Here is a 9,483-nt window from a genome sequence, read left to right on the forward strand (position 1 = left end):
CTTCACTGAAGCTGCTTCAGTCCTCCAGCTCTTTACTGCTTGAGCTTAAGGTGTCCTGTGTGGTCTAGCATAAAAGCAGTAAACCCCCTCCCCCCTCTGAGTACCTGAATGGGAAGCCAGGAAGCCTTGATTTTTCCCTTTCAGAACTGGCTTCTTGTCCTCACTGGAGCTGCTTCAGGTATCCCACTCCCTTCCACTTGAGCTTTAAAGGTCCTTCATGGTCTATCAAAACAGCAATTATCTCCCCAAAGTACTGTAGACACAGCCACTTCCTCTCACACTGTGCTACTTCCTCCCCAAATCTTTTCTCTTTATGGAGTGACTGGTGGTTTTGAACTGTTGACCTTTTGGTGAAACTAAGCAGCCAAGTGCTTAACCATTGCACCACCAGAGTGCCTTTCAAGTGCTTACTGTGATATATACAACCCCATAAAGGCAGTGATTCTCCAAGGAATATAAAGGGGGGGGAACATGCCAAAAGATGTAACTTTGTTTTATTTCCAGAAGCTTCTCTAGGCTGAAACTCCATCTGAACTTCTCCTCTGCTCTAAACTGTCCTAACACTGGTTAAGGGGGTAGATGTCCATACATTTCTCTCTATGTCCTTTGTGGCTCTGGCAGCTCACAAATGGGCTTCCATGCTGCCCCTCTGGTGCAGATGTGACACAGATAGACAGGTAATTCTGTCCTCTCACACAGTAGTCACCTAGTTTTGACAGTAGTAGAGAGATGCTTTCCAAGAATCTGATGGATCAAATAAATTATGAAATACCAGACTTTGAATCCACATGGGAAAAATTGAATCACTTTTTTTAAAGAAAGTACAGACATTTGTCCTGGGGCTGAAAGGATGAGTAAGAAGTAAATACTATATATTGGATTATAAATTTGCCAGGCAAAATTGTATCCAGTTCTAGGTCTGTTTGCAGCTTAGTCTGCTGCAGGTGATCAATAGTGATGAAATAATAGCACAATAAAATTCCTGAAGTGCTTGAGGGGCTGGAGACCAGGCTGGTAGTTTTTACCAAAGTGGATGATCCTTCTTTCTCAATGAAAAATTACTTCTTTTGAACAATTTTGAGGCTTTTACCCAGAAATGTTCTGACCATTGCTAAGGCAGACTCATCACCATTAATACTCAAGCCAGCTCATGTTATCAGAGCTGAGAGGAAAGAAGGCATAGTGTGGCTACTTCTTTTCTTCTTTTTATATTGTGGTAAAAACATTGTGGTACATGTGTTTGCATGTGTACAATTTCCATCAGTTACATTTGTTATTTTGTGTGACCATTGCTACTTCCCATTTCTCAACTTTTCTGTCACCTCTAACAGAATCAGTGGATGGGCCAAGTAGTCAGAAACCCCCTTGTAAATCAAACAGGATGATAGTTTACCAACCTAGAAATGACTGCTTCCCAAAACTCCCTCTTAAGTTTGTTAGAATACACGTTTGTTCTCAGAAATAATGCTCTAAATGGAGTTTAGATTATTCTGCACAATTACAGAAACGAATCCTCCAAAGTTAAGCTGCAGTGTAGCCAGAGTATAATGCAGTGGACTCTGCGTGATAGACTACTCAGAGCTCTTTTTAGGCTGTCTGTTGGAAGAATTTGATGCTGATGTCTCCCAGCTGAACTCAAGAGAGCCAGTCATCCTCAATTTTCTCATGAATGACTGGTTGATGTGGGCTCTTAAGGCTTGCTCCCTTATTTCATGGACAGATCAATCTATTCCAGCTGCAGAGCTCACCCAAAAGGATCAGTTGAGTTTTTTGGGGTGTTTCCCCCCCCCCCCCTGCACCACAGTCCTCTTGATCATATGTTATTTCTTGACATTTTTTCTGTGTCAGCCAATTCTTTTTGGTACAGTGACTGTATACTTCTTCCATATTCTTTTAATGCTTCCTGGATCATTCAATATTTTGCCGATAGCATCCTTAAATATCATAACTCTTGGCTTGAATTTGTTTTTTTAGTACCTTTAAGAAATGCTGAGCAAGTTCAGCCCTTTTGATTTTCTGACTCCAGCTTCTTGCACATTTCATTATAATATTTTGCTTTGTTTTCCCAAGCTGCCCTTTGAAATCATCTATTCAGCTCCTTAATTTCTTAGTTTCTTCCTTTTGCTTTGGCTTCTCAGCCTTCTAGTGCAATATTCAGATATCCATTTGATATCCATTATATTCAGATATATCTTCTGATATCCATTTTGATCTTTTCTTCTTTCTCCTTTGTAATGATCTTTTGGATTCTTCACAGATCATATTGTTAATATCTTCCCACAGCTCATCGGGTCTTCATTCCTTAGTATTTGAGGCCTCAAACCTACTTCTGAGTTTGTTTTTAAATTTAAGTGGGATAGACTCAAGATCAAATTTTTATTCCTGTGAATATGTGAAGATGGAAAAGAGATTGAGGTTGTTAACAATTACAGCTTGCTCAGCTCCCCAATCAACACTCTTGGCACCAGAAGTCAGGAAATGAAAAGATTAATTGCACTTGGAAAATCTGCTCTTAGGAACCTCTCCAGAGTATTGAGCAACAATGTCAGTCTAGAGACTAAGGTGCATGTGATCCAAGCCATGGTCTTTGCAATTGCTTACTATGCATCAATGAGCTGCACAATGACTAAGGATAATATAAGAATTAATCTCTCTGAGTTGCGGTGCTGGAGACGAGTTTTGAACATATCGTAGACTGCCAAGAAAACAAATAAACCTGTCTTGGAGAGGGTGAATCTCACTATTTCCTTGAAGGCAAGGATTTTGAAGCTCCATCTTATATACTTTGGGCATGTGGTCAGGAGGGACTAGTCCTATTTGGAAGGGTGGAGGGACAGCACAGGAGAGGAAGACTCTGGATGAGATAGATTGATACAGTAACTGCGGCAATGAGTGTAGTTGTGTCAGAGTCAGTGAGACTGGCTCAGGACAGGGTAGGCTTCAGAGCTGCTGTATATAAGGTTGCTGTGGGTCACGGGAGATTCAACAGCACATAACAACAACAACTACTGTCCACCTTTTTCTCTTCCCTAATCCTACTTTGCCTCACTTTTCTACAGGTACAGCAGTGACTTCCTGGGCTGCTCTAACAAAATACTGCAAACTAAATGGCTTAACTTGACAGAAACCTATTCTCTTTTTGAGTGAAGTGTCTGAAATTGAGGTGTGGAAGATGTTAGAGTCTTTTTCTGCAGACTCTAAGGGAAAATAGGATCCATTTCCCTTTTTGCTGCTGGTGATTGCTAGCAATCTTTGGTGTTTTCTGGCCTATCTCATTGCCATCGAGTTGGAAGGGACTAAAAGGTGGGTTTTCCGATGCTATTCATTCCACAAGAGAAGATTGCCCATCTTTATCCCATGGTGCATTCAAACTGCCTTTGGTTTAGTAGCATCACCGCCAGAGTTTCTGATTTAGAAAGCACTTCAGTCTATGTCTCTGTCTTCATGTGACCATCTCCATGTGTCTACAATCTAAACTTCCTTTTCATAGAAAAAGACACTAGTTATGTTTGATTCAGGGACCACCCTAATCTAGTACCACCACCTGCCTGTCAGTTTATCATACTGTGTTGGTTTGGGTGTCATGATGTTGGAAGTTATGCAACTGGTGTTTCAGATAACAGCAGGGACACTCATCCCAACAGGTTTCAGCAGAACTTTTAGGACTAAGACTAGGAAGAAATCTGGAGTTTTGCTTCTGAAAATTAGCAGCTGAAAACTTTATGGATCACAACAGAACCTTGTCTGACTCAGTTGCTGTGCATGCATCATTAGAAAGGCTCCATCACTGGAGAAGGGTGCCATTCTGGGTAAAGCAGAGGGCCATCAAGGGAAGGGGAGACTCTTGGTGACATGGATTGGCACAATAGTCGCAACAGTGCACTTGAACACTAGTGAATGTTTTGATCGTGAAAGTAACACAGGATTGAGCAATGCTTCAAGCACAGAAGGTCACTGTGAGTTGGAATCCATTCCAGAATGACCTCATCATTTCTTGATAACATCTTGAAGATCCTATTCCCAAATAAGGTCACATTCCACCTAAACCTGGGCCTTCAGAGGTAGCCTACCACATGTAATCTGCTCTATTAACAACTGGTTTTGTTATCAAGGGACTGACAAAAAATAAAGCCACTCATATGAGATAACAGGGAGAATTTACTGAAGGGAAATTCACAAAAGTGTGGACAAAGCTAAAGGAAATAAACAAGGAATAGTGAAACTTCTGAGGGGCACTACAGGCGAATGGTTAGCAGTGATGGACCTGTGGTGGCAAGAGGTAGGAAAACCTGTAGCTGTGGGAAAGGCTTTCCCTGCAGAGCTTTGCCATCAGTGGAGGGGAACAGGTATCTCCGTGTCCTGCAGGAGGGGAGCCAAGAGTGTAAATGCCCTTCTCTCCTTTTCTGGATTCACTCTGATCTCTTGCCAGAGTTCCTCACCAGCTGAATGCAGACTAGGAACCAGGGGACAAAGAAGCCTGCAGGTGCAGTCCATTCTGCAAAGTGAGCAGGGACTGAGTAATGTGGAGCAGGTTCAAAGTGGCTCTGGATGGGACAATCCTTTGATTCTGAGATACTTGGAAAAAATTCAGTGTGACTCACTATAACATGTAACAAGCTGGGTGTCCTAGGCTTACCCAGCTCTATCTTGTCTCATTAGCTCCCATAGAATTGTCCCTGACTCGTGATGATACCACGTACACACACACAAAAAAACCTATCCCCATGATTGGTTGCAGATCAGATCATTAGGTCCACAGGGTTTTAATCAACTGATTTTCAGAAGTGGATTGCCAACCCATTCCTCCTAGTTCCTCTTGGTCTGGAGACTCTGCTGAAATCAGCATCTCAGTAACATGAAAGCCTCTGCTGACAATAGTGGTGGCTGTAGATGAGTTGCAGTTACTAGGAAATGAACTGGATCTCACACATGAAAGGGAAGATTTTGTCACCAAACCACCACTTCCTTCAGGTTTTATCTTGTTCTTCTTATTGTTAGGTGCCATCAAGTTGACTACAACTCATAGTGACCCTACGAACAATAGATCTGAACCTTGTCCTATCTTGCAACATCCTCATGATCTATGTCCTACTGAAGCCTATTCCAGAAGTCATGGTGTCAATTCATCTCCTTGAGGGCCTTTCTCTCTTTTGTTGACTCTCTGCTTTCCCCAAGTTATTGCTCTCCAAAGTCTGATTCCTACCTTGTTGTTATGTGTCATTGAGTTGAAACCAAGTCATAACTGACCCTTCAAGGGGCTTTCAGAGGCTGTAATAACACATGGTAGGAGACTGCCCATCTGCCTCCCATGGAGCAGCTGGTGGATTAAAACTGCTTGCCTTTGGGTTGGCAGAGTAACTCCATGCCACTAGGCCACCGGAGCTCCCTAGTTCCTACCTTAGAACACTTAAAGAAGGCTGATGTTCATAGGAAACAACAAGTGCACATATCTTGCTGATAATAATTAAGAAGACGAGTCATAGAATGACAGAATCATGGAGAAGGAAAGACAAAGAAGGAGAGAGAGAGGTAAAGTGGAAAATGAAGAGAGGTTGAAGGTTAAGGTAAGAAAAGATGGAGTGGGAGAGGAAAGGATGAGAGGAGAGCTCAATAGCCCTTAGTAAGGTTAGGGGCAAACGGTGAAGGCCCCAGGACAGGGGAGAGAGAAGAATGAGGATGCTAAGGGCTTCAGCCACCTCTCCAGTGGAATTCTGGTGGTTTTTCCTAAATTGGGGTGACTTGATTTTTATCTCAGCATCTCAGGATATTGTTGTTGTTGTTGTTATGTGCCGTTGAGTTGCTTGCGACTCATAGTGACTCTCTGCAGCTCTGAACCCTGCCCTATCCTGAGCCAATCTTACTGACTCTGACACATTCAAACCCATTGTCCAGGGAGTGCTGGTGGCCTAGTGGTAAGAAGCTGCACTGTAATCCCAAAGGCACATGGTTCAAATCCACCAGATGCTCCACTGGAGAAGAAGGGACAATCTCCTCCTGTGCCAGTCAGATCTGACTCAACAGTATACAATAAGAAAAAAAAATAAGCTAGTCCCATTGCCCTAGTTAGCATGTCAATCCATCTCATCCAGGGTCTTTGTCTCCTGCTCTGTTGCTCCACCCTTCTAAGCATGATGTCCTTCTCCAACGACTTTAGTCTCTACACTGTTGTCCTTGCTCTTCAGCACTCTGGAGAGGTCCTTGAGAGCTGACTTCCCCATGCAACTTGTCCTTTGATTTTCTGACTGCCAGTGCCAAGAGTGTTGATGTGGAGTTGAGGCAAAATGAAGTTGTTAACAACCTCAGTTTCTTCTCCATCCATCCATCATGAAGAATAACCCTATGTACAATAAAGTACAATAGAGCGTTTCAGGATACTACCCAAAAATTGCTTCATGAAGCAGAGAAAAATGAAGACAAATGGAAAGACAGCAATCTTCTGAAAGCCAAAAACCATGTCAGCACCCAGAATGGAAAGAGGATGTCAATACTTTAGGTTACTAATGTCACTTTTTCTCTCTTATCATCCACAGATACAACAGAAGGAAGCCTTTGGGGACTTCCAAGGGAAAGTATAATGAATCTTTTTCAAATAATATTTGCATGTTATGTTCCAGAATCTAAATTGACATTCATGAACCATATGTTTTAAACTAATAGTATTTTCATTTAGCTTTAAAAAATGTACTTGGAATACATTTAAAAAAACCCAACCCACTCAAACTCATTGCTATGGAGTGGAGAACAATTCATAGCTGACCCTTCAGCAGGCTTTCTGACCCCGGAAATCACAGGGAAGGAGATGGTACATCTTTCTCAGAAATTTTTCACCTTTCTCCCATGGAACCACTGGTGGATTAGAACCACCAGAGAAATACAGTCTTTGAGTGAGCAGTGCAACTCCCTAATTTTGCCACTGAAGACACATTTGACATTGTAGCTTAGAGCATTTGATTTATGTGATAAATAACAACAGAAGTATTTTTGAGGTATGTGTGATAATTGTGTTTCCATTCATTAATTAACACTCTGTAAGTGTTGTTTAGAGGCATAGCCTCATTGGTAGAAAGTTTCACTGCCAACTCAAAGGAGGATGGTTTGAATACAATGTCTGCTAAGAGTGTTCAGATTTTGTGTGTCAGGTACTAGCCTAGGTTCTGGATATATAGCTACGATCAAGATGCATATTTTGCCTTTGTGAAGTTTATATTCCAGGAGAGAGGATAGTTAATAAGCAAGCAAGTAATGACTATGGTGGAGTGTAAAGGGGCATAGAGCAAAGTAAATGAGACCTTGATGATGTAGTGGTAGACTTTTCATCTTCCAAGTGGTAGAGAGTAGTGCACCTCATACAGTCATCACCTGTCCATTAGGTGACTTGTGTGCTGTTAGGACGGTGAATGGTTTTCAGCAGAGTTTCCAGACTAAGACTCTAAGAAGCTGGCAATCCATTTCTGAAAATAAGCTAGTAAAAACCTCTATAGGTTATAGTATCAGTATAATGTCAATGGTATAGAGTATAGTGGTCAGATCGGGGCTGCATTTTGTTCCATTGTGCATGGAGTTGTCATGAGTCTAGAACAAATTCCACAGCAGTTAATGACTAAGAAAATGGCATTAAACAATTGGGGAAGTGATAATTGTGAGATTGAGATTTCTATTCACTCAAAACCTCATTGCCATCAAGTTGTAAACGGCTCATAGCTAACCCTTTGTTGGGATGTGAGGTGTAAATCAAACAGGAAAAGACTATTCCTCTTTATCTTGTGGAATTGCAGGTTAATTCGAACTGCCAGAGAGGAGTTTCTTTGGGTTAGCAGCACAACTCCCTGTAGAGGAAGCCATCAGAATCTTTTGAAGTTCCACTAATGACTTGCTAAGGAGACAATTTCAGAAGACATTACACTTGAGACAAGAAGGAAGTATCATTAGTATGTTACAGAATACAAATAGGTAGTTGTTGTTGTTATGTGCCGTCGAGTCTTTTGCGACTCATAGCAACCCTATGTACAACAGCCCTAAACCCTGCTCTATCCTGTGCCAATCTCATTGCCTCTGACACACCCATCCTGATTACCCCAGTCACTGAATCAATCCACCTCATAGAGGGTCTTCCCCTCCTGCGCTGTCCCTCTACTCTACCCAGCATGATGTCCCTCTCTAAAGACCTGTCTCTCCTTGCAACATGTCCAAAGTATGTCAGACGAAGCCCCAGAATCCTTGCCTCCAAGGAGCAGCCTGGTTTAACCCTGTCTTGGATGAATCTGTTTGTTTTCTTGGCAGTCCACGGTACATTCAGTACTCTTCTCCAGCACCACAGCTCAAAGGCGTCAATTCTCCTTCTATCCTCCCTAGTCATTGTCCAACTCTCTGATGCATAACAAGTAATTGCAAAAACCATGGCCTGTATCAGGCAGACCTTAGTCTCCAGAGAGAGTAAGTTATATATATGTAAATATGTATGCCTATAACTCCCAGTCCCATGGACTGTCAAAAGAACAGACAGATATATCTGGGAGAAGGTGCAGATAGAATGCTCCTTGGAGGCAACATAACAAAGCTTCATCTCGCATAATTTGGTATTGTTGCTAGGAGAGCCTTGGAGGCGGACATCATGCTTGGGAAGGTGAAGGTCTAGTGAAAGAGAGGAAGAACCTTAACCAGATGAATTGACACAGTAACTGCAGCAATGAGCTCATGTGTGTCAGAAAAGTTGAGGATGGCAAAGGATAGGACAGGGTTCAGATCTGTTGATCATGGTGTTGCTATGTGCCATACATGACTTGATGGTACCTAACAACAACATATAAATTCACTTGCTTAAAAAGAGAGTGTGTTTCAGTGTCTAGGTACAAATAAAAATAACAAAGTTTGAATGATTTAACATCTAACTTTAATTTCCCCTGGATAGTAAATTAGAGGTGGGACTGAGGAGAATGCGCATGTTTCACTTTTTTTCCACATTTCACTTGTATATTACATGTTTTTAAACTCTTGAATTTATTTTACAGTAAGGTTATGCTACTTTTACAATTTAAATATCTAGTCATTATTTTTCAAATTTATTTTAAAGCAGAATACATAGTTATTGGGTTTACTGGTCTTTCTCTGAGGTCTTATATGGGTAGTTACTAATTTAGTGAGCTTCCTTTCTAACACACTGTACTGTAATTTATGTATGATGTAAGTTGCATACCATATATTCTTTAAAAAGGTTTTCATTGTCAGTATGTTTATAAGTAAATATTGTATCTTTGAGGGTTCTTGTTATGTACTGTCAAGTCAGAACCTACTCATAGTTGACACTCCAGTAGGTTTCCAGAGACAGTAAATCACACAGAAGATTGTCCATCTTTCAGGAGCAGTTGGTGTATTTGAACCATCTTTGGGTTGGTGACACAACTTGTCATCTTACTACAAAGGTACCAGCGTGCCTTCTTTGTAGACTGGAAATTTTATATGTTGTTGTTATGTCCCGTCGAGTCG

Source organism: Elephantulus edwardii, unplaced genomic scaffold (genome assembly GCF_000299155.1).
Source record: "Elephantulus edwardii isolate Elephantulus edwardi_28Jun2011 unplaced genomic scaffold, EleEdw1.0 scaffold00060, whole genome shotgun sequence".
Taxonomy (NCBI): domain Eukaryota; kingdom Metazoa; phylum Chordata; class Mammalia; order Macroscelidea; family Macroscelididae; genus Elephantulus; species Elephantulus edwardii.